Below are 27011 nucleotides of genomic sequence, written 5' to 3' on the forward strand. Positions count from 1 at the left end.
ATTGAAACATTCCATGATATTCATTTCATATGATTGAATTTTTCTGTGAAACAAACACCATTTTGATTGACCACTGTATTTTGTCACCTGAGGACAAATGAACTGTTCTTTCTTTGCTTGAGGACAAGCAAAACTATAAATTTGGGGGAGTTTGTTAGTCGTCTTATACGACTAACTTTTGTATAGAAAACATTTTCCAAAACTTGTATAGTTTCCCCAATTTATAGTTATTTTGTAGGGATTTGTAAATAAATTTTGTTTTATTGTTATAGTTGTCTCTAGAGTATCTCCCATGTGATTTAATGATAAAATTTGCACAAATTCAGGTCAAAAGAGGCTAAAATCTTAAGGTGCTAAAGGGAGCAGTGGCGCTCAGCTCACCATTTGGGCTCAGCACACATCCAACGCTAAGTGCAGCTTCAGCGCGCTTAGCGCGACAGAAGAATCTAGCAGAGCATCAATATTAAGGCCGCATGCTAAGCGCAAGATCCACTCACAAAGCGCGACGGTTGTCTTTAGCCAGGCTCAGTGCATGATTGGCGCCAAGCCCAAATACACTAACTCGCGCTAAGCGTGACGTCATGGATTCAGAGCCTATTTAAAGCCTGTCTTGTGCAGAATTAAGGTACACAATTTTTTAGAATTCTAGAGCAAGTACACCACAATGCTAATTTCGAGATAGAAGCTCTAGAGGTAGCAAGAGGAGCAACTTTGCAGAGAAGCCTAGGGTCCTTCAATTGGAGATAGATTAGTGCATTGTAGAGTGATTGTGAGATGTTGAGAAGAGGAGGAGGGATCCCTCTTCCTATGTAAGGAACAATTATTTTGTACTCTCAATCTTATTTGTGTTAGGGTTTTTCTGTAATGGCTGGCTAAACACCTTTGTTGGGGATTTCTAAGGAACAACTGATGTAATTATTTTAATATCTAATTAATTGTGTTTTATGTGTTCAATGTTTCTTTCAATGCTTAATTTTTGCATGCTCTTGGTCTGATCATCCATTTGTGTGTACAGTTAGGTGACTTTAGCATTGGGAAATGTACTATTGCCTTAGAACTTGATAGAAGCAGGACTGAATAACCACATTACCAGGGATGGATTGTGGGGTTTTGGTTTTCTGAATATGTTGTGATGATAATGCTGTTTAAGTTAAGCCTAGTCTTACAAGAGGGACCTACGGACGAAGCTTAGGTTAAATTAGTCTAAACTTACGAGGGATCGAGGTTTAGTATTTTAGGCTACAACATAGAACACAAAAGCATGATTGATTAGAGAAATATCTTTATATGCATTAGCTTGTTTGTTAGAAAGACCCAACGCTTTTTACCTATTACTGTCAATTGTTACTTACTTGCATTTACTATTTTTACCATAGTAGTTATTTATGTATTAACCATCCATTATCAATGTTGCTCCAACAATGCCTTACTTCTGAATAAAACTTTGTCTAATAAGCAAGTTCCCTGAGTTCGATACTCAGATCACTCTGTTCTAATTTTAAATACTTGACGACCCGGTGCACTTTCCAGCGAATTGGATTTCCCTTGAACATATTTGTATAAAGGAAAATTGGACCAAAAAGTAACTGTAGGGGAAATCCATCATGGGGTCTGGGGTGACAATAAGTCAATACTATGGAAGGGCTTCACATGGCTCTAGCAGCTCCTCCACATCTGTCAGCCAACAACAATTGGCTGACATAATTGGCATCCTTAAGGAAGAGTGGAGGAATGAGATTATAGGAAACCTTAAGGAACAAATGAAGAATGAGATATAAGAAGAAAACAATCGGTGTCTAGAAAGAACAAGAGTTGAAGGAGGCCATCAAGATTGAGTTTTCCCAAAGGGGATCGTAGTACACATCATTGGTTGAGCCAAATATACAGGTATTAGGTGCACGTGTGAGCACAAAGGGGAGTAACGCTGAAATTGCAATCAACCCAGCAGGGGAAGAAGATGGTGCTCATGTGATGCCGAGTATGGAGTTGTATGTGCAAGGTCATAATTGTACACACCTGGTGGCCTTGGGAAAAATATACGATGGGGGGGGTCTACCATACACAACGTGGCTTATGCAGATGATGTGGTTAGGGTCAGTGTTGAAAAAATTTATGACGATGACGCTCAAGTTCCGTTCTTGATGTCCGAAATTCAGTATGTCAGGCAAGTCGTTGACACATTCATTACATGACCTACACATCTTGTGAAACTTGTATCACATTAGGTAATCGTTAGTTTTTTTGCAAATGTATTAAGACAATCGCAAACTGATATAAAGTAGTTACTAACAATACTTTAATTGTTTTTTCATTAACCATACAGGATTCACATATTAGTGAAAAGAAATTGGCTGAAGCTGCTGCTGACGATGATCCCTTGCGTGGCCTGATTAAAGCCCTATATGATATTTATGAGAAGCCTATTGAGCTATTGTGGGATAGGACTAAATTTGGGGTTCCAATTGTGGATGCATCATTCTTCTTAATTTATACTGATGTAAATGAAATAATAGCAGGTGAAAAATGTTTGAAGATAATTATACTGCAGTTGTGGATGATGTAAGTAAATTCAATATCATTCAATAATAATTGATATTCGTTATGATAGACATCATTTTGATTTTCCATTTTAAATGTTGAAAATTGGTTTATGGACAAGTGAAGCTCAAGCTTGGGTCATGGTTCAGTTTATGGATTCCTTGAGCCTTAGTCCATACACAATGCAAAGGATAAACATGTTGAATGTCAACATTACATTGAAATATGGGTTAAGGAATCCCAAAGAGAGATCTACCCAGGAGCTTACTTGAATTAGTGAGTAAAAATTATGAAATGCATGTTAAGAATGTTTGTGTTATACGTAGCTAATTGTTGTCGAATTCAGGGCCCATTGGCAGCTAGTTGTGTTGTGTCCTACGAAGGACATTGTTGTCTGGTTTTGTTCGTCGCGTAAGAAGCCTGATATTCATATCAAAGCTGCAATTAACAAGTAAAGTTTTATATTATAACTTATTTGATATATCTTAAATGTGCAAAGATAAAATGTTTTGTCATCGTATATACGTTAATTTTTTGTTTAAAGCAGTGGAATGAAGACATTGAAGACTACTTTGGACGGTAAAATAGATCAACCTGCATCTTAGTGGATTGAAGTAAAGGTTAGTCATATAATGAATATGATATTCAGACTGCTCATGTTTTCTAACTTCATAATTGTTACATTTAATTCTTTTTCATATTGAATGTAGAGTCATGTTCAAAGTGGAGGCTATGAGTGTGGTTATTATGTCATGCATTGGATGTAGAACATAGTAACCGAGGGATTGAAGAATGATTGAACCATGGTATATTTTGTTTTCGAATAAAATTATTAAACAATTGACTATCACTTTTTAATCACTTTACATGCCACTCACTAATTTGTATATTTTATAATTTGTAGTGGTTTGGTGATGGGATGCCATTAGACATCGAGACCATCACAACAATTCGCAAGAAATGGGCAACATATTTTATAAAACTTAAAAAAATCTTATGTAGAAAGCTTTAGATTTCATTGGAAGAACCACTATGTTGTATTGGATGTTTACTTTAAACATTACAAACAAGTTTGTAATATATAGACAATTATTAGAGAATAAATATACAAATTTGTTTATTTCGTTATGTCTACACCAATGGCCTTGGACAATGCATTGTATTCACAATGGGATGCAACCCATACAAGATTACTATTTTGTGTTCGACAAAAATGGATATTTTGCAGGTCATTGTGAAGCTGAGGATGTCTATATTGCAGATACTACTTAAGGTTGTGACTTAACATAGGACTAGTCTTTGTTGTGTTGTGAAGTTACCCATTTTGCAGGTCATTGTCAAGGACAGGATTTGGATAGTGCTGATGATAGCCCAATTCACATCAGCCAACTTAAGGTTGATGTAATCCTACCCCTCAAGGGCATTGAATAGAAGACTCCAAGAAGATTGGGCCAAAGATGCAAGAGAAGACCCTAGGGTTCTCATGAGCCTTAGGGTAGATTTCAGGGCCATGGGCTAAGTATGAGCCCTCTATTCTTTGTACATATTAGATTAGGATTTCATTATTTTTGGGCCTTATATTTAGGGCTCCATAATGTAGGTAGGGTACCCTAGAAATGTAGGATTTTTCAGCCCTTGTATTTTAGGGCACCTAAACTAGTTTTTGTATTAGGGGTAGTTTTGTAATTTCACATGCATTAAGTGAATATTTGATGTGTGTGTTGATAAATAAATTTAATTGAATTGGGAGAAGCCCAATCCAATTAAATTTTAGAGGGGGAGGTGAGAATTTGCTTACTACACCCCATTGCCACATCATATAGTCACACTTTGTGCATGTCCTTCATGCTTTACAGGCCTCATGACACCTAAGCACACTTAGTGGAGAATCTTGGACTTGATCTTCGATTAGTGGGCTGAATTATAGCTAAATATCACTAATCATAATTAGTGAAATTTTGACTCCAAAATTTGGCTCCACAAATTCAAGTGAAATTTGAATAGAATTTCAAATTTCCCTCCAATTTTGTGTGACACTTAGGCTATAAATGGAGGTCATGTGTGTGCATTTTTCAACTTTGATCATTTGAGAATTACACTTCAAAGTTCAGACCTCATTTGAGGCACAAAATTTTGTGCTCCTTATCTCCCTCTCCCTCCATTCATCTTCTCCTACCTTCAAGCTCTTATCCATGGCTTCCTATGGTGGTGAGCTTCTTCTTGGCTCATCTTCTCCTTGAAGTGGCATCTCCAATCATCTTTCTTCCTTCTTCATTCCGCTGCCATTAAACTTCAAGAAGCAAAGGACTCCGTTGATGAAGAAGATCCAAGGCCTACAAGTTCTACATGGAGCTACGTCAAAGGTTCTACAAATACCCTCATCAATGTTCATCTTAAGTTTTTTATCAATTATGTTTATTTCCAATGTTGAAGTAAACCATTTATGATTTTGTTGTTGATTGCAGATTCCTGGTGTTGCTGAGGCATCCATCAGAAATCTACCTCCATCGACCATTGGTGATGCTAGCATCTTTAATGCTAAGGCTTTATTAGATGCTAACAAGGGCAATCCCATGGAAGGAATTGTTGAGCAAACTCGTGATGGCAGTACCCTACGTGTCTATTTCCTCCCAGAGTTTCAGTTTGTCCAAGTTTTTCTTGCTAGAATTTAGGTATATATCATAAATGTTGTTTCTATTTCTACCCTTTCCTAAGCATGCAAATAATTGTTTTCCTTTAAATTAGGCCCCACAAATGGGAAGGAGAGTTGTACCTGAAAGTGTTGCTGAACCAGAGGTTATAGCTAATGCAACTAATGGAGATGTTACTGGGGAACCTCAAGCCCTACTAACATCTGCCCAAAGACTTGTAGCCCCTGCATCTGTTGAAACTGCTACTGATCCTTTAGCACCTGAAGCTAAATTTTTCACTAAGATTAGAGTATTGAACCAAGATTTAGGTAAGCTGCTTTTGTAACTTATTTTGCTTGTTTCCTTTATGCGTGTATTGTAAACACCAAGTGGGCATGTAGGTTCGGATTATCTTGGAAGGTGTTGATAAGTACAACAATTTGATTGGGTGAGTGTATTATCCTGATGGTGACTCAGCAAAAGACTTAGCATTAGAGCTTATGGAAAATGTAGGTGCTTCACTTGTGCAGTGATATTATTGTGGTTTAGTTTGTTTTAACAATTTTCATGTTGGACTTCTAATATTTCCTGCAATAGTTTGCCACTTTTTCATGACCACATTGGCTTATGTGAGCAACAAACTTTTAGCCATTTGAAACTTAATTTGAGGGGGTGTCCATTATTAGGATCTATCTGTGATTGACATATATGCCATGAACATGATACAAAATGTATTGAAACTTCAAAAGAGTATTTTATTAACTATATACCAACTATGCATTTGACATGGAAAAATTGTGCTTACCATTCGCACAGACTTATGTGTTCATAGGAATGAGTGGCTGATGTGCCATCATTTTCTTCTATTTTCTAAACCCTTTTTGCACCATTTTAATTATTGATTGGTCTTAATTGTCAATTAATTAGGCAGTTTTATTATTTGGGCTCATTTAGCTAATTTGATGTTTTTAATCTAATTTCAGGAATTAATGAAACATTGGGCTTAATCCGGATTTTGGTTGTGGACTTGAAGAGGGCAAATAAAGCAGCGCTTATCTTAGTTAATTTCAAATTAGGAAATTTCGCAATTTTATTTTATGTTGTTCAGTGTTTATTTCGTTTTGGGGCCAGAGTATTGTAATAGGGCCCAGTGACTTTGAGTGACTCTTTTTAAATAGATGCCTTGGGATTCGTGCAGGGCATTCTATTCTGTTATGCTATCCATTATTCAGAGCTTTGTTTTAGGGTTTTTCGTTTTTCTGTTTTGCTGCTTCTGAGTTCGTAATGCAATTTTACGTTTTCTGCTTCTAATTACAATTTCGTTCTTGCTTCTTCTTTTACTCTCATTTACGTTTCTGTTCCATTTTACATTTCTGTTCGTTTACGTTTCTGTTCATTTACGTTTCCGTTCATTTACGTTTCTGCTTCATGTTTCAATTGCGTTTTCTGTTTGAATCCATGGAAGGCTAGATTTTCTGGTGTTGTTTCCTTTTGAGGACGAAGCCCAACTCTCTTTGAGGTTTCGCTTGTAATGTGGTTTCCTGGTAGTTTTCCCTTCACCAGTTATCCCAATTTCGTGAATATTAATCAGTGCACGCTTCGTGTTCGATTAATTGCCTCTGAGCCTAACTTGCGTTCATGCTTAATGGACGAAGGGCTAACTGGTGTATGTGGTGCCTAATCACGTATTGAAAACCCTAAGTTGATTTTCGCTTAGTAAATTGAAATAGGGTTGGATTAAGTGGTTGACTGTTAGGGACGAATTCTCCATAACCCAGGATAAGAGAGTGGCTTCTGAATCAGAGGAAACAACCCGTTTTTAATATTAGTAGTTTCGTATTCCATTTTATTTGTTCTGCTCTTTAATTACCAAACAACCAAACCCCCCCCCCCCCCCCATCGTTACTGTTACTGCAAGCATATTATGAACATTTGGCTTGTCACTGCTCGTTGGGAAACGACCTAGGATCACTTCCTAGTTACTGCATTTTCATGTTTATTTGATTCGGGTACGGCCTCGATCAAATTTGGCGCCATTGCCGGGGAGCAGTGTCCAAAGGTTCATAATAGCTAGCTAGTGTTGTGTGTTTAATCCTTTCGTGTTTTAATTGTTAGTATTGTGTTAGTATGTGTGTTAGTGTTGATTAGTGTCTTGGTATTTTGTTTAATGTGTGTTCTGTTTCAGTTTTACCATTAAGCGTTTCCCCTGTTTCAGTCTTGGGTGTTTTGCTGTGAAGATTGTGCTTGAAAACAGAGTAGTAGTAGAAATCAGCTTGCGGAAAAACAGAGTAGTAGTAGAAATCAGCTAGAGACGGATTTTAGCGACCACCCATGCTGAATTATTTGGGATTTTTTGTTTTAGTAGCTAGGGTTGTTATTTTTGGCTGAATTTTTTTGTGGTAACTTCTTTTAATCCATATTTTGTGGGAAAAATAGCTAGAGCCTTTAGTTTGGTCAGATTTGGAAGTTCCAAAAAACTAGCAAATTTTGTGTTTGTCAAAACTTCAAACGGCCATAACTTTTGCTCTGGTTATCAGAATCGCAATTATTATATATGCATTTGGGGTAGAAAAAAATTTCCTACGCCGTGGCAGCCATCCATAGGCCGGCTGAGGTCTCCATCGTCCAAAAAAAGCGATTCTGTCAAAAGTTTTTTATTTTTCAAGTTTTATTCACTTATTTTTCTTAACCTACCAATTTTAGCTTTCATAGTTAGACTTTGAATTTTCGTCTGAAATTTTTTGTGCTATCTTCTCATCATTTTATAAGGTTGCTCACAAAATTTCAAGTCATTTGGATATCATTTGAGGGTAGCTGTAGTTCAAACCTACACCTTTATTTACATGACAAGGCAACTAGTTGTGTGCATGTTGAATGTAGTGTATGACTAGAGGCAATCCATCTGACTTACAACCCTTTGATCCTGAGATAGATAGGACATTTCATAGATTAGTTAGGCATCATTTTATACCTTTTGATCATTCTGAGCATTCCATAACTGGTGAATCTATGCATTCTGTTATTGGTGATTTTGAACATCCTGATCTTGAGCATTATAATTTTGAGCATTCTGATTCTGAGCATTCTGATTTTGCACATTCTGAGAACATGGCACAACCTCCACCTCGTGAGAGGACTCTAAGGGAAATGGCTGCACCTGATTTCACCTATGAAAGCTTGTGCATCCAATACCCTGATGAGGATGTCCCATATGTTCTTAAAACTCGACTGATTCATTTGCTTCCAAAGTTTCATGGCCTTGCAGGTGAAGACCCGCACAAACATTTGAAAGAATTTCACATTGTCTGCTCCACCATGAAACCCCCAGATGTCCAAGAGGATCACATATTTATGAAGGCTTTTCCTCACTCATTAGAGGGAGTGGCAAAGGACTGGCTGTATTACCTTGCTCCAAGGTCCATCACGAGCTGGGATGACCTTAAGAGAGTATTCTTAGAAAAATTTTTCCCTGCTTCCAGGACCACAGCCATCAGGAAGGATATCTCAGGTATTAGACAACTCAGTGGAGAGAGCCTGTATGAGTACTGGGAGAGATTTAAGAAACTATGTGCCAGTTGCCCCCACCATCAGATTTCAGAACAGCTTCTTCTCCAATACTTTTATGAAGGACTCAGTAATATGGAGAGAAGTATGATAGATGCTGCCAGTGGTGGAGCCCTTGGAGACATGACTCCTGCTGAAGCCAGAAATTTAATTGAGAAGATGGCCTCCAACTCCCAGCAGTTTAGTGCCAGAAATGATGCCATAGTCATTAGAGGAGTGCATGAGGTAGCTACAAACCCATCTGCATCATCTGAAACTAAGAAGCTTGAAGGCAAACTGGATGCGTTGGTCAACTTGGTAACCCAGCTGGCCTTGAATCAGAAATCTGTACCTGTCGCAAGGGTTTGCGGTTTGTGCTCCTCTGCTGACCACCATACAGACCTTTGCCCTTCCATGCAGCAACCTGGAGCAATTGAGCAGCCTGAAGCTTATGCTGCAAATATTTACAATAGACCTCCTCAACCTCAGCAGCAAAATCAACCACAGCAGAACAATTGTGACCTTTCCAGCAACAGATACAACCCTGGATGGAGGAATCACCCTAACCTCAGATGGTCCAGCCCTCAGCAACAACAACAACAGCCTGCTCCTTCCTTCCAAAATGTTGCTGGCCCAAGCAGACCATACATTCCTCCACCAATCCAACAACAGCAACAACCCCAGAAACAGCCAACAGTTGAGGCCCCTCCACAACCTTCCCTCGAAGAACTTGTGAGGCAAATGACTATGCAGAACATGCAGTTTCAGCAAGAGACCAGAGCCTCCATTCAGAGCTTAACCAATCAGATGGGACAATTAGCTACTCAATTGAATCAACAACAGTCCCAGAATTCTGACAAGCTGCCTTCTCAAGCTGTCCAAAACCCCAAAAATGTCAGTGCCATTTCATTGAGGTCGGGAAAGCAGTGTCAAGGAACTCAACCCGTAGCACCTTCCTCATCTGCAAATGAACCTGCCAAACTTCACTCTATTCCAGAAAAAGGTGATGACAAAAATCTACCTAACAATTTCTGTGCAGGTGAATCTTCTTCCACAAGTAATTCTGATTTGCAGAAGCAGCACATTCCCCCTCTTCCATTCCCTCCAAGAGCAGTTTCCAACAAAAAAATGGAAGAGGCAGAGAAAGAGATCTTGGAAACGTTTAGAAAAGTAGAAGTAAACATACCTCTGTTGGATGCAATAAAGCAAATTCCAAGATATGCCAAATTCTTGAAGGAGCTGTGCACTAATAAGCGGAAGCTTAAAGGAAGTGAACGAATTAGCATGGGCAGAAATGTCTCCGCATTGATTGGTAAATCTGTTCCTCAAATTCCTGAAAAATGCAAAGATCCAGGTACATTCAGCATACCTTGTATCATAGGGAATAGTAAGTTTGACAATGCCATGCTAGATTTAGGAGCTTCTATTAGTGTTATGCCTCTGTCTATTTTTAATTCTCTATCTCTAGGCCCCTTGCAGTCAACTGATGTGGTAATTCATTTAGCTAATAGAAGTGTTGCCTACCCTGTTGGTTTCATAGAAGATGTCTTAGTTAGAGTTGGTGAACTGATTTTCCCTGTTGATTTTTATATTTTGAATATGGAAGATGGATTTTCTCAAGGATCAGTTCCCATCATTCTAGGCAGACCCTTTATGAAAACTGCTAGAACTAAGATAGATGTTTATGCAGGCACACTGTCTATGGAATTTGGTGACATAACTGTTCATTTTAATATTCTGGATGCTATGTGATGCAAGCTCCATTGGAGCTTGTAGGCCTAGGATCTTCTTCATCAATGGATTCCTTTGCTTCTTGGAAGATGAATGGCAGCGGAATGGAGAAAGGGAAAGAGAGAGGAGACGCCACTTCAAGGAGAAGATGAGTCTAGAAGAAGCTCACCACCATAGGAGGCCATGGATAAGAGCTTGGAGGAAGAAGGAGATGAATGAAGGGAGAGGGAGAGAAGAGCACGAAATTTTGTGCTCTAAATGAGCTTTGAAATCTGAAGTTTAATATTCAAATCATCAAAGTTGAAAAAAATGCACACACATGACCTCTATTTATAGCCTAAGTGTCACACAAAATTGGAGGGAAATTCAAATTTCACTTGAATTTGAAATTGAATTTGTGGAGCCAAACTTTGGAGCCAAAATTTCACTAATTATGATTAGTTAATTTTAGTTATGGTTCAGCCCACTAATCCAAGATCAATTCCAAGATTCTCCACTAAGTGTGCTTAGGTGTCATGAGGCATGAAAAGCATGAAGGACATGCACAAAGTGTGACTATATGATGTGGCAATGGGGTGTAGTAAGCAAATGCTCACCTCCCCCTCTAAAATTTAATTGGATTGGGCTTCTACCAATTCAATTAAATTTATTTCCAACCACACACATCAAATATCCACTTAGTGCATGTGAAATTACAAAACTACCCCTAATACAAAAACTAGTCTAGGTGCCCTAAAATACAAGGGCTGAAAAATCCTATATTTCTAGGGTACCCTACCTACATTATGGAGCCCTAAATACAAGGCCCAAAAATAATGAAACCTTAATCTAATATTTACAAAGATAAGCGGGCTCGTACTTAGCCCATGGGCCCGAAATCTACCCTAAGGCTCATAAGAACCCTAGGGCCTTCTCTTGCATCTCTGGCCCAATCTACTTGGAGTTTTTCTATCCAATGCCCTTGCGGAGTAGGATTGCATCATTCCCTGCCCCTTGAAAAGGATTTGACCTCAAATCCTGAGGTTCTTGATACTCTGGGCTCCTTCCCTTAACACCTGTAAAAAGAACAAAAACATATGTATTAGTGGTGTTTAGTATGTTGAAGTAAGTTAAGGTCTGAAAACTCATTTCCTGGGCATCTTCCCATGAAGGAACATGGTTCCTCACCAACTCAATGAGTGGTGCTACAAGTATAGAAAAATATGGGGCAAACCTTTTGTAAAAGTTCGTTAAGTCTTGGAAGCCCCAAATTTTTCTTACACTTGGTGGAGCGGGCCACTCAGGAATGACCTTTATTCTCTTAGGGTTCATGGGAACCCTTTGATCACAATTTAAAAAATTAAGAAAAGTAAAGCAAGAGAACATACCTTTTTCTGTATTTTCATGTTGATTATTCCTACCAAAAAGTATGACAAACCTAAGGTGTCCCATATGAGTGCCTAAGTTTGTATTGAAACTAAAAATAAGAACAAACCTACCTAATGAGTCCCTATGTACACAAATCATGAAGATGTTGGGTGCATGAGTAATTTTACAAAAGAGTGTTGCACCACCCAAAGCATTCATCACACCACCTATTTTAGGGATTTGGTGCCTAATAATACCTATTTTGGGCACCAACAAAGCACAAGGATTTAATCTCTTGCGAACCAAACCCTCATCCAACAACTCCTTTACTTGAGGAATAAACTCAAGCCTAAGAGATGTGGCAATGCTAACAAGTGTCTTTTTACAAAGGAGAAAATGTGGAGGTTGTCTAAGAAGGGAAATTTCTTTAATATTTGTCTTTATTTCAAAATGTCTTTCCTTCTTAGCTAACCTCTTGGAGGAGACACTTACCTCCTTACACTCCTCCTTAACCATAAAGGTTGTCCTTCTTCTTGGGGGTAGATCTCTTCACTAGATTCTTCCCCTTTTGCTTCTTCACTTTTACTAGAGGAAGGTGAAGTAGTAGCCTCATCTTGGCTACTATAAATGTCTTGGCCCCTCATAATCATGGTTTTCTTGGTGGGGCATTGAGAAGTAATGTGTCCTCTTCCAAGACATTTAAAGCACTTCATGGAGCTAGTCTTCTCTTGCATACTAGCCTTAAGGGGTTGCTTTTCTATTGTCTTCCCCTTATCATCTTTGGGCTTAGAAGGTCTCACCCCTAAGATTCCTTGACCTTGGTCTTTCTTTGGATAAGAGTGAGAGCCATAAGATTTTGAAGTAGACTTCCTTTTAAGTTGTTGCTCTACCCTTATTTCCCAATCTAAATTGGCCTCTACATTGTCCTTCCCATGGAAGTATGGGAGTTTAATGTTAACCTCTTGAGGCTTTCTTTCATTTTCTCTCCTATGGGAGTGAGGTCTAAGATGTGACCTATGCCTTCCTTCATAATAGTCACGAAGTTCTTCACTTAGGCTCTTGCAAGAGTTATGACTACTATAGGAGACATGTTTTTCTCTTTTCATTTCTTTCATTATTTTTCTTCTTTCTTCCTCTCTTATTTTCTTTCTTTCATCTTGACTTATTTCTTCCACTCTTTTTTTACCTTTTTCTTTTCTCTCTTGTTTTTCTTTCCACAACTTAAGGGATCTCAACTCATCTAATATCTTATACAAGGGGTCCTTAGGAGTAGAACCCTCACCATTAACACTAGATGAAGAATGAAGACTCATGTTGGTTCCTAAGTTATGGTTCTTTCTTGTTGGGGGTTTGAAAACAAAAGGTAAAATAAACTATGGTTGAAACTAGCCAAAATAAACACTAAAAGAGGTGTGAAAGATAAGGTAAAAACTAATTAGTAAAAGGCAAGCTATCTAGGCAGTTTGACAATGGAGGGTAAAGGAAATAAGCTATGAAAATAAGCAAGAAATTAAAGTGCAAGAAATGCAAACTAGGCGGATCCTAAGAGTGTTTGGATGACCTCATTTAAGGTTCCCAACAAAACACTCACTATCCTAAGGGGAAATTGCCTAAAATTATTACACACAAATGGAAGTAGGGTGACCTAGCGGAGGCTCCCAACTTACTTCCAATGAAAGGCCTTTTTGTTACAAAATTTGAAAGCAGAGCAAATTGCCAATTACAAAATTACAAAGAAAAAAGTCCTCAATTGTGGTGGCTATTCTCTCTTTAGTGTTTCACTCAATTTGGAGTGCTTCTTAGTCCAATAGCTCTTAAGGTGGTTGGCCCCTTGCTTCTTGACTCAAATTCTTCAAGATATGGCACCAATCCTCCTTTCCAATTCCCTATATGGCAACTCACAAGCAAGGAAACAAAGAGACAAGCAATAACCAAAGACAAAAAAAAAAATGAAATGAAAGCTAAACCAATAGAGTTTTAACAAGACAAATTTCCAAGGATTATTCAACAATTAAAGCAATGAAAAGCACAAAAAGCAAGCTAGGACTCAAAGAGAAACCTAGAATGGCTCTAGAGTAGAGTAGAAAAACTCTAAAAAAAAAAGACTCAAGAAACCTCTAGTTTTGGCACTTGTTTTCACAATAATGTTCAATTGAAATTTCAGAACTAGGATTGGTATAAAATATGCACCAATTATAGAACAAATTTTGAGCCAAAACAACAAGCACACTTTCCTTTCACTTTTCTTTTTTTTCCTGGACACTGATTTTTCTGCCAACTTGTGAGATTTTTATTATTTTTTTCTTTAATCCAAATCGCTTGATTCTTTTTTTATAATTTTGGTCCAGATGTCTAGAAAATTCAGTAAAAGTTTCAGCTCAAAAAACATAGTTACCAATTCCCAGTAATTTATACAAGTTCGTATGTTCAAGCTGCCAGCACCAGCGATTTCAGCCTAGAAATCAAGAGTAGTGTTTATGTTGCTTAAGGCTTGGATAGTTACAATTTGTGTTTGCTTATGCTCAATTATCTTGAATAACACAATTAAAGAGAGCTTAAGACTTATTTTGATTCACAAATCCAGCCACAACTCAGCACCACAACTCAACTTCATCATAGGCATCATGTAGGAAACTTAGAAAGCAAAAAAAAAAGTTCAAGAACAAGACTACTTCTAGGAATTGATTTAGAACATGTTATGAACTAAATAACATGCATGAATTAGAATCAAAATTCAAAAGATAGGCTAAGAATGACAAGAATACATGAACAAATGTATCTAGAATTCAATCAACAAAATAAAATTCAACACAAACTTAGAACATAATGTGACAATTACTATGACTAAACATGACTCTAAGACAACATGGATTAAGTGATTTACACTTAGATTTTTGTGTTTTTTTTTTCTAATCAATATTTTGGAACAAAATTTAGATCTAAAGGTTCAGCACAAGAATATTATGAATGAAAATTGATAGAACCTAAAATCAACACAAAAACAAGATTCAAGAGTAGATCTACAAAATTTGAACCATAGAAATGCAAGAACAAGTGTAGATCTAAGATTTAATCGGTTTATTTTTTTTTTGAATCTACTCTAAACAGCACCAAACCACAAGACAATGGAGGATATACATGGAGAATAAGATGAAGAACAAGGAATTAAAGAGAATTCACCGAACAAAAAGATAGAGGAAGCAAAAGAACATCACCTAGATGAAGATGCTCTGATACCACATGATGCAAGCTCCATTGGAGCTTGTAGGCCTAGGATCTTCTTCATCAATGGATTCCTTTGCTTCTTGGAAGATGAATGGCAGCGGAATGGAGAAAGGGAAAGAGAGAGGAGACGCCACTTCAAGGAGAAGATGAGTCTAGAAGAAGCTCACCACCATAGGAGGCCATGGATAAGAGCTTGGAGGAAGAAGGAGATGAATGAAGGGAGAGGGAGAGAAGAGCACGAATTTTTGTGCTCTAAATGAGCTTTGAAATCTGAAGTTTAATATTCAAATCATCAAAGTTGAAAAAAATGCACACACATGACCTCTATTTATAGCCTAAGTGTCACACAAAATTGGAGGGAAATTCAAATTTCACTTGAATTTGAAATTGAATTTGTGGAGCCAAACTTTGGAGCCAAAATTTCACTAATTATGATTAGTGAATTTTAGTTATGGTTCAGCCCACTAATCCAAGATCAATTCCAAGATTCTCCACTAAGTGTGCTTAGGTGTCATGAGGCATGAAAAGCATGAAGGACATGCACAAAGTGTGACTATATGATGTGGCAATGGGGTGTAGTAAGCAAATGCTCACCTCCCCCTCTAAAATTTAATTGGATTGGGCTTCTACCAATTCAATTAAATTTATTTCCAACCACACACATCAAATATCCACTTAGTGCATGTGAAATTACAAAACTACCCCTAATACAAAAACTAGTCTAGGTGCCCTAAAATACAAGGGCTGAAAAATCCTATATTTCTAGGGTACCCTACCTACATTATGGAGCCCTAAATACAAGGCCCAAAAATAATGAAACCTTAATCTAATATTTACAAAGATAAGCGGGCTCGTACTTAGCCCATGGGCCCGAAATCTACCCTAAGGCTCATAAGAACCCTAGGGCCTTCTCTTGCATCTCTGGCCTAATCTACTTGGAGTTTTTCTATCCAATGCCCTTGCGGAGTAGGATTGCATCACTATGAAATACCCATCTAAAGATCTTTCTGTATTTCGTGCTGAAATAATTGACCATGTTGTTGATGAATACATGACTGATCTTTATTCTAATCTGCATGCCTCTCACTCTTCATGCATTGAGTCTGAAATTGTACTTGATCATATGTCTGAATTTGATGCTGAGAGTGAGTCTGAGAGTGATATTGATTGCATGCCTGGTGGTGGTGTTTTACCTCTTGAGATTGATTTTATAGAGTCAGATAGGACTAACCATGTTTCAGGAAGTACACATACCTCTGACTTTCTTTATGAGGTAAAGGCTGAGAAACCATCTCCTTCTACCACTGTCCAGCCGACCACACCAGAATTGAAGCCTCTGCCATCAAATTTAAAATACGCTTACTTGGATGATAGCAAGAGTTTTCCAGTGATTATATCTGCCTCCCTTGCTGATGAACAAGAGGAGAAGTTGTTGTCAGTTCTCAAGAAGCATAAGAAGGCTATAGGCTGGACCCTGGCGGACATTCCTGGTATTAGCCCATCCACATGTATGCATCGAATAAATTTAGAGGATGGAGCTAAACCAGTAAGACAGCCACAGAGAAGACTCAACCCGGTGATTCTTGATGTAGTGAAGAAGGAGATAACCAAGCTTTTGCAAGCTGGAATCATTTATCCTATCTCCGATAGCCAATGGGTGAGTCCCGTCCAGGTAGTCCCGAAAAAGACTGGCCTCACAGTGATCAGAAATGAGAAGGAGGAGCTGATTCCTACTCGGGTGCAGAACAGTTGGAGAGTCTGCATTGACTATAGGAGGCTGAACCAGGTTACCAAAAAGGACCATTTTCCCCTGCCATTCATTGACCAGATGCTTGAACGCCTGGCAGGTAAATCCCACTACTGTTTCCTTGATGGTTTTTCTGGTTATATGCAAATTACTATTGCTCCTGAGGATCAGGAAAAGACCACATTCACCTGCCCCTTCGGCACTTTTGCTTATAGGAGGATGCCTTTCGGCCTGTGCAATGCCCCTGGTACCTTCCAGCGGTGCATGATTAGTATTTTCAGTGATTTTTTAGAAAATTGCATAGAGGTGTTTATGGATGATTTCACTGTATATGGATCCTCTTTTGATGGTTGTTTGAATAGTTTGGAAAAAGTTTTGAATAGATGCATTGAAACTAACCTTGTTCTAAATTTTGAAAAATGTCATTTTATGGTTGAGCAAGGTATAGTTTTAGGCCACATTATTTCCAATAAGGGTATTGAAGTAGATCCTGCAAAAATTTTTGTTATTTCACAATTGCCTTACCCCTCTTGTGTGCGAGAGGTGCGATCTTTTCTTGGTCATGCAGGATTCTACAGGCGCTTTATAAGGGATTTTAGCAAAGTAGGCCTTCCACTGTCCAACTTGTTGCAAAAGGAGGTGGAGTTTGACTTTAATGACAGATGCAAAGAGGCTTTTGATTGCCTCAAGAGAGCGTTGACTACCACCCTCATCATCCAGGCACCCGATTGGACAGCCCCTTTTGAGCTTATGTGTGATGCATCAAATTATGCATTGGGGGTTGTCCTTGCTCAAAAAATTGATAAATTGCCCAGGGTGATATATTATGCTTCTAGGACTTTAGATGCTGCCCAAGCAAATTATACTACTACTGAGAAAGAGCTTCTAGCCATAGTTTTTGCTCTTGAAAAATTTCGATCTTATTTGCTTGGTACTCGCATTATTGTTTATACTGACCATGCAGCTCTAAAGTACTTGTTGAAGAAGGCTGATTCTAAGCCTAGGTTGATCCGATGGATGCTCTGGCTCCAAGAGTTTGACTTGGAGATCCGTGATAGGAGCGGAGCACAAAATCTAGTTGCTGATCATTTGAGTCGGATCGAACGTGTCTCTGATGCAGATTCACCTATTCGGGATGATTTCCCGGATGATCATTTGTATATATTGTATAGTATTTCTGACTCTCTTTCTACTCCCTGGTTTGCTAACATTGTCAATTATTTAGTTGCCTCTGTTTTTCCTCCCTTAGCATCTAAGGCCCAAAAAGATAAGATTAAAAGTGATGCTAAGCATTTTATTTGGGATGACCCCTACTTGTGGAAATTGTGCAGTGATCAGGTCATTAGACGGTGCATTCCAGATCATGAGACTGACTCAGTCCTGCAGTTCTGTCATTCTTCCGCACCGGGAGGTCATCTGGGTGTTCAAAGGACAGCTCGCAAAGTGCTTGATTGTGGTTTTTATTGGCCCACCATCTTTAAAGATGTGTGGAAGATCTGCAGCACTTGTGAGCAGTGTCAGAGAGCAGGAAATACACTTACATGGCGACAACAAATGCCTCAGCAACCTATGCTATTCTGTGAGGTGTTTGATGTCTGGGGTATAGATTTCATGGGTCCTTTTCCTGTCTCTTTTGGTTATGTTTACATTCTCCTTGCAGTTGATTATGTTTCAAAATGGGTGGAAGCCAAGCCCACTAGAACTAATGATGCTAAAGTTGTCGCAGACTTTGTCAGGTCTAATCTATTTTGCAGGTTTGGAGTACCTAAAGCAATTGTTAGTGATCAAGGAACCCATTTTTGCAACAGGACAATGCATGCCCTGCTTAAAAAGTACGGGGTGGTACACAGAGTATCCACACCATACCACCCCCAGACTAATGGACAGGCAGAAATTTCTAACAGGGAAATCAAGAGAATTCTAGAGAAGATTGTGCAGCCAAGCAGGAAAGATTGGAGTACCAGGCTTGATGATGCTCTCTGGGCACATCGGACTGCCTACAAAGCACCCATAGGAATGTCTCCTTATCGGGTTGTCTTTGGAAAGGCATGTCATCTTCCAGTGGAAATTGAGCACAAAGCATACTGGGCAGTGAAGACTTGCAACTTCTCTATCGATCAAGCTGGCGAGGAAAGGAAGTTGCAACTGAGTGAGTTAGATGAAATCCGCCTAGAAGCCTACGAGAATGCCAAGTTCTACAAAGAAAAGACCAAGAAGTTCCATGATAGCATGATAGTTAAAAAAGACTTCGTGGTTGGGCAAAAGGTGTTATTGTATAATTCTAGGCTTGGACTCATGAGTGGTAAGTTGAGGTCTAAGTGGATTGGTCCTTTTGTTGTTACTAATGTTTTTCCTTATGGTACAGTTGAGATCAAAAGCGACTCCACAAACAAGAGCTTCAAGGTCAATGGACATCGACTTAAGCCATTCCTCACGAACCCTTCTTTAGTGGACGTAGTGGTGGAAGAGACTTCCTTACTCCACCCTACTCTTCCTCCACCATGACTTAGGGAGTTTTTCTTTTCCTATCTCCTTCTTTGCTTTTATTACACTTGTCCGATTCTCTTTGATGATTTAATTGATTTTAATCTTTTAATTGTGCTACATTGAGGACAATGTGTTGTTTAAGTATGGGGGGGAGTGTTCTTTGGTTTTGCTAGTTTTGTTGGTTTTGTTAATTTGTTAGTTGTGTTAATTTGTTAATGTTGTTAGTTTCGTTGGATTTTCAGTTTAATATTTTGGGTCAATTTCATGTGCACGTACGACTTTACATGTTTTTCTTTGAATTATAGGATATGTTCAAGAAATGGGTAATTGTTTTGAAAATAAAAGTTCTTGACATTTTGTGACTTGAAATCCTTGATTCTTCTTTACATGTCATGATAGTTTTGAAAGCTCAATTTGAAAGTGATGATTTTACCTTTGTGAGAATTTGAGCCATCCATCATTATAATCATTTGGTGTGTTTTGCCCCATTGATTGCTTGCACAATAGCCTTGGCTTGATTCTTGTTGATGCGTCCTAATTCACATGCATATTTGGAAATGATTAAGGCAATTTTGTTCTTATAAGCTTCTAGCCAAATGGACTTACCTTGAATTAATTCCCTTGATAGCCCTTTTGAGCCTTGTTTCCCTTTCCTTGTTTTGAAGCTCACTACAAGCCTTAAGTGAAAAACCATGATATTACCATATCCTTAAGGAATTTTGGAGCTTTGGAATTGTTTTGGGAATAAGTGTGGGGGGGTTTTTGTTTCATTGGACAACTTGTTTTGTTGGCTATGCTTCATGATGTATTTTGGGCCATACTTGATGTACATTGTATATTGGTTAAATGTTGGACATGCTGAATGAAATGTTGTTTCTCAAAGGCTAAAAAAAAAAAAAAATTCGAAAAAAAAAAAATTCGAAAATAGAAAAAGAAAAGCAATAAAGTTGAGTGAATAAGATCTTAAATGGCACAAGAATGATGAAACTCTTGGTTCTACTCTTCATGTTTAATTTTTATCTTTACTTCTTTTTATTTTCTTATTTTTTTCTTAATATGCACTTATTCCCTTTTGCTCCTCTATTCCTTTGGGATTTAGCCACTTATTCCATATTTCTCCATACCTTGTCCTTGGCCCCATTACAACCTTAAAAGACCTTTTGATCCTCATGTGCTTGTGTTTATGGGTTGATTGTCAATTTTAGAATCTTGCCAAGTTTATGTGGTGTTTGCTTTCATGGGTGCTTTGAGGGTAAATAGTAGCCTAGACACTTGAGAGATAGAGTTTATATCTTGTGAGGCTTTATCACTTTTCATTCTTGAGCTGATTAACTATTTTGCCATGATTGGGTTGCTTGGATGATTTTCATGAATGTCTTGACTTTTTGGATCTCCTTATGTTAGAGGTTACCCATTCCTTTCATTCCTTGATGTTCATTGAGAAATATGTGAATGTTTTTGTTTGTCTCCCTCTCATATCCTTGGATTTTGTTCTTTGTTTCATTTTGCCCAGGAGTGCAAAAGGCTAAGTATGGGGGGTTTTGATGTGCCATCATTTTCTTCTATTTTCTAAACCCTTTTTGCACCATTTTAATTATTGATTGGTCTTAATTGTCAATTAATTAGGCAGTTTTATTATTTGGGCTCATTTAGCTAATTTGATGTTTTTAATCTAATTTCAGGAATTAATGAAACATTGGGCTTAATCCGGATTTTGGTTGTGGACTTGAAGAGGGCAAATAAAGCAGCGCTTATCTTAGTTAATTTCAAATTAGGAAATTTCGCAATTTTATTTTATGTTGTTCAGTGTTTATTTCGTTTTGGGGCCAGAGTATTGTAATAGGGCCCAGTGACTTTGAGTGACTCTTTTTAAATAGATGCCTTGGGATTCGTGCAGGGCATTCTATTCTGTTATGCTATCCATTATTCAGAGCTTTGTTTTAGGGTTTTTCGTTTTTCTGTTTTGCTGCTTCTTAGTTCGTAATGCAATTTTACATTTTCTGCTTCTAATTACAATTTCGTTCTTGCTTCTTCTTTTACTCTCATTTACGTTTCTGTTCCATTTTACATTTCTGTTCGTTTACGTTTCTGTTCATTTACGTTTCCGTTCATTTACGTTTCTGCTTCATGTTTCAATTGCGTTTTCTGTTTGAATCCATGGAAGGCTAGATTTTCTGGTGTTGTTTCCTTTTGAGGACGAAGCCCAACTCTCTTTGAGGTTTCGCTTGTAATGTGGTTTCCTGGCAGTTTTCCCTTAACCAGTTATCCCAATTTCGTGAATATTAATCAGTGCACGCTTCGTGTTCGATTAATTGCCTCTGAGCCTAACTTGCGTTCATGCTTAATGGACGAAGGGCTAACTGGTGTATGTGGTGCCTAATCACGTATTGAAAACCCTAAGTTGATTTTCGCTTAGTAAATTGAAATAGGGTTGGATTAAGTGGTTGACTGTTAGGGACGAATTCTCCATAACCCAGGATAAGAGAGTGGCTTCTGAATCAGAGGAAACAACCCGTTTTTAATATTAGTAGTTTCGTATTCCATTTTATTTGTTCTGCTCTTTAATTACCAAACAACCAAACCCCCCCCCCCCATCGTTACTGTTACTGCAAGCATATTATGAACATTTGGCTTGTCACTGCTCGTTGGGAAACGACCTAGGATCACTTCCTAGTTACTGCATTTTCATGTTTATTTGATTCGGGTACGGCCTCGATCAGTGGCCCTTCAAAAGAAAGCGTCAATACTGTTTGTATAGGTAGAATATTTTCTCTAAAGATTGTATGGGTAGAACATTGTCTCCAAAGATTGGTCAATTTGTTCTTTGTATAATAAAGTAAGATTTAGTATATGTGCTTCTTAATTGTCAATTTCAGCTATTTTATTCTTGTTTATTTTTGTTTTAATGCAATAAGCCAATAAAAATTGTACAATCTCTACTTCTGAAATTTTAGTTGGAGTCTATGGTTTCTTAGCAAATAGCTTTGGTAATTGTACTAAAGTGATATGTATTAGTTTTTTGGAGGGAGATTTGAATGTTTTTCCTTGTTTTTCCATCTGATGAGATATCACTTAAAGTAGACTAAGAATCTCTATCATTTTAATTTCTTCAATCATACAAGGCTTTGCCAAATATGTTGAATGGAGTGCAAATATGATGGAAGAAGAGGCAAAGTGGAAGTTGAAAACTTCAGACCTTCAGGCAAAGAAAAACAATTAAAAATTTGCACAAACTATGTACTACTAGCAACAAATTCAAAGGCAGTACATGACCAGAATCTTACAGGAAAGGTAAAATTTTCTCTAATCATTGGTTTATCCCAAATTAAAAAGGATCTCATGGTGAATAATATCCCTGAGGATTTGGAGAGAGATCAAACTACTATGATGCTCTTCTTACTGCTGAATCACGTGCTATTTTTGGAAAAAAAAATATCCATTATGCCAAGGATTCTCCAGTCATGCATATAACTAGTGAGAAAAATGTTAATTGTACTATTTAACTTTTACTCTGAAACATTCTTAAATCTTTTCCCAACTTTTGATTCATTTAAGGCATCAGCAAAGAAAGCCAAAGATTTCTTGCATTTCCTTCATCGAAGTAGAAAAATCCTTGTTGTTGTGGAATATGTCCTTGGTGGCCATCGCTTTAAATTGTTAATTCCAAAAGAAACTTGCAATATTGCCTTTTCATTTTTTGGTGTCAAATGTCCTAGTCGCGATAAGCCATATTCAGACGAAGACATCGCACTCATGAGGTGGAAAATAATGCAGAGAGATGTTGAGGTAATTAGGTTTCATCTGTAAACTTAAAATTCCTCCATGTTGTCAATGTTTTTCTTAATAAAATATTTTTTAATTTTCAGATTGAGGTAGAGACTGTTGACTGAATTGGAACTTTCTTGGGTTCCTTATGGGAGTCAAGGACCAATATGGCAATTACACTGGTCAAAGCTGGTCTTGCAAAGTTGCAAACCTCCTTTGGCAATGACAGAATTCCTGATTTTCATCTTTTGGAGCAAGCCGAACAATCTGCCAAGAAGCAAAAGCTAAAAGTAAGGAGGAGATCCCAAATCATGCTAACATTGCCACTGTTATTTTACTTTTAATTGTTCTAAAGTGATCTATATTGTAGATTTGGGAGAATTATGTTGAAGGGGAGGAAGTATCTAATGGTGTACCTGCTGAGAACAAACAGCAAGAAGTGCTCAAGGTTCTTAGTATACTGTTGTATTATAAATGGCCTTTCTTTTTGTATCAAAAAATGCTCAATGATTTACCCCATTGTTATATGTTATTATGTATTAGTAATAGAAGTCTCGGGTAGAGGCAAATTCTATGTCCAGCTTATTGAGGATCAAAGGATAGCATCCATTCAACAACAACTTTCTTTTTTGAACCTTCAAGAAGCTCGAGCTTTCAATCCTAAGAAGGGTGACATGGTCCTTTGTCTTTTTGGTGCTGATAAATCTTGGTATCGGGCAATGGTAAGTTCTTACTTTTAGTTTTGTACCATACTATAGATAAGACATTGCCATCTCATAGATGAAAAAATTGATGAGAAATATCTCATTTTATAAGTCATGGAAACGTCTTTCTTCCATTAATAAACCTGTTGATACTTTTAATTGCATAATTAAAGCCAACTAGTAGAATTTTAAACCCATAGTATTACTATTACGTGGCTTCATCTCATTAAGCAATATTTCATCTTGAACACGATCCTTTAAACAATTCTTTTACTGTCAGGATCTGAGATGAGACTTTATTTACTCAAATATTTCTTTATATGTTCAACACTTTGTGCACATGCTATTTGTCAACACATTTTGCAATTTTCAGTATTATGAATAAGGTTGATGAGATGCAAAATTGTTAGAGCATCACTTGTACTTTGTACCACCTAGTCTATTCAGTCAAACTTCTTTATGAAATGGTATGGGATGTTGTAGGTAGTCAATGGACCTCAAGGACCTGTTGAATCTTCAAATGACATGTTTGAATTATTCTACATTGATTATGGAAATCAAGAAGTAGTACCTTACTCTCATCTACAACCTATTGATCCATCTGTATCTGTTATTCCTGGTATTGCATAATTGTGCAGCCTTGCTTATGTGAAGGTCCCAAACTTGGAAGAGGATTTTGGTGAAGAAGGAGCTGAATATTTGAGCGAACTCACTTTAAACATATATGAAAATATTCATTTTTCACTTATTTGAAAGTACAAAATTTGCATGATTGGGTGGGATATGTTTACACGCATTCTTTGCCTTTCTCCTTATTAGGAGATTTCTTGGTTGATATATTTGTTAGAGCCTTTATGACCAATTGGTTTAAGAAATTAATTAAATGTCATTATTTTTTTCTGCATGTCTTATACTTTTCATTTTAGAAGTTTGATCTTCAAGGGTTATAATTCTTTTGAGCCAGATTTAAATGCAATTGATGTAAAGAGAGAAATGAGATTGAAATATTGTTAAGTTTTTGCATGTCTTATGATTTTTTGCATGTTTACTTTGTGTTTGTGTTAAAATTAATGAAGCTTGACTTGGGCTTTTTCTTAAGGTACCATTATAGATTGATTTATCAAGATTATGGGCATTTTTAATTCTTGAAATCCATTTCTATTCAACAACAAATAGTTAATTAAAATGTAATGTATATTTTAGAAAATAAATTAAATGAGTACTTAATATTATTATATTTTATATTTATTTTATTAAAAAACAATTAATTAAAAAACATGTCTTAGAAAATAAATCATTCTAAGACGGTGCTTAACAAATGACCGTCTTAGAATGATATCCTTCTAAGACAGTCCTTTATAAAGCATTGTCTTTCCAAAAGTCTATCTTAGAATTGTATCCTTCTAAAACGGTGCTTCGAAAAGAACCTTCTTACAAGGGTATCATTCTAAGACAGTCCTTTGCTAAGCATCATCTTAGAAGGATGTGTATTTTTTAAGATGAGTTTTTTGTAACCATAATCATTACTTTCAACGACTTTGGTTTCAAAGACGGTTATAAACCGTCATCGTATGTAGTTAATAATCATCGTTGTATGTCATATTTCTAGTAGTGTATGGCTGATAATATGACCAATTTATTTAGCATATACTTCTAGAGGAAAAGGAAACAATTAGAGTGACACTTCAATCAATAACACACACACACACACACACATAGACACAGATGAACCATTGTTAAAGAATAATGTCAGTCATCACTTCTGATTGAAATCTTATCAGCCCAGACCTAAAGTATTCAGAAGCAACTTCCAAACTAGAATAGTACCTAAGAATATAATTGATTAGATAAAAAATATTTGAAATTTTTGAGGGGTAGACAAACTTCTATTAGAAATAGTTTAAACTTTTTTCCTAGGTTTAAATTGGACATAGGTCAAATAGTATGGCAGAAGAGAAAATAATTAAGTGAATCACTAAAAATCAAATAGAGATAAAGAGGTTCAGATATCAATATTAGAATTAGATCAAGAAATTTCTTAGCATGGTAGTTCACCAAATCATAAAAATGAATGAAGTTCACATATATTATTAATATTGTAATTACATAAATCAATCTAACCAGAAAATTAACCTTTTTTCTTGCATTTGTATGCAGGTCAATGTAGCTTGTTCTCTCATGCATACTATCAATGTCATTAGAAATAATCTTCAAAGAATTAGTGGGTCCACCACAAAAGTAGCATTGGATAAAGCTTGGCTTACACAGTTGTTCCATTGAATCGCTACAACTAGCATTGAGCATCTTACACATATATTCTGCTTCATCCTAGTAGAAATAGATTAAAAGAAACAAAAGTTTACACAAGAGTCATGTCAATAGAAAAGAATGCTTGAAGTTTATAATATTTGAAAAAGACTCTAAAGATCATAAGTGATATATAACAACACTAATATCACAAAAGAAATATAGAAACATTTCGTACTTGTACTTCTGGTTCTGGAATCATATATAAAAGCTCGATTAATAACCCTCATTAAATAGGAATGACACCATAGATATTAAGAAACCCCATTGACATTATACAAATAAAATCCAATAACTATGACCATGATAAATAATCAAGAAAGCCTGTCATGGACCTTAGTTTCTGTTAGATGTAAAATTAGTCATAAGCTTTCACTTAATAACTTGAGTTATTTTAGAGCATTGGCTCTTAACATATTCCCAAAACCTGTACGACCACGTGGTCATAAAGTCCTAATTGTTGCTTCATTTAATAACTCGAGTTTTTTGCCATCTCACAAAGGACATAAAAATGCAGAATAATGCATATATCAAAAGCTTGGGTTAGAAAGATACCTTCAAAGAAAAAGAAGTACAAGAATAAAGTTCCATGTCCAAATAACCTAATAAGGAGCAAAGAATGAATTAGGAAATGAAAGAAAAGCATACAATTATTTCCATAATAAGCCCACCTATAAGTTAATCTACTTTCAACCAAATAATGGAATTCTTGTCTATCAAATACATACACATTGACTGTTATGAAAATATTTATGCATGACATAAACTAAGATAGAGACAAATATTGTATAAGTATTAATTTGGAAGAAAAAAATATATATTGTAATCACAAATCCGAACATCGACCGGTCATGTGACATGAAATAGAGGAAAAAGAAAGCACAACTGATGTAGCAACAACAATGACAAGTGGATCAAAACAATCCAAAGTCGAAATCCCAAGCGCAACAACAAATCTACTCCTCTAAGTTGTGCTAAGTTGTAGCT

The 27011-nt window shown here is 36.9% G+C and overlaps 1 non-coding gene and 1 pseudogene across 1 annotated transcript; one reads left to right on the forward strand and one right to left on the reverse strand.

Annotated features, from left to right (window-relative positions):
- Positions 1–1604: 1604 nt before the first annotated feature.
- On the forward strand, positions 1605–24470 carry LOC100778406 (ribonuclease TUDOR 2-like; annotated as a pseudogene).
- Positions 8655–8761, reverse strand: LOC112999875 (small nucleolar RNA R71). The gene has a single exon (XR_003265093.1). It is a non-coding gene; the product is annotated as a small nucleolar RNA R71 (small nucleolar RNA).
- Positions 24471–27011: the final 2541 nt, after the last annotated feature.

The sequence above is a fragment of the Glycine max genome, chromosome 16 (genome assembly GCF_000004515.6).
Source record: "Glycine max cultivar Williams 82 chromosome 16, Glycine_max_v4.0, whole genome shotgun sequence".
Lineage (NCBI taxonomy): Eukaryota > Viridiplantae > Streptophyta > Magnoliopsida > Fabales > Fabaceae > Glycine > Glycine max.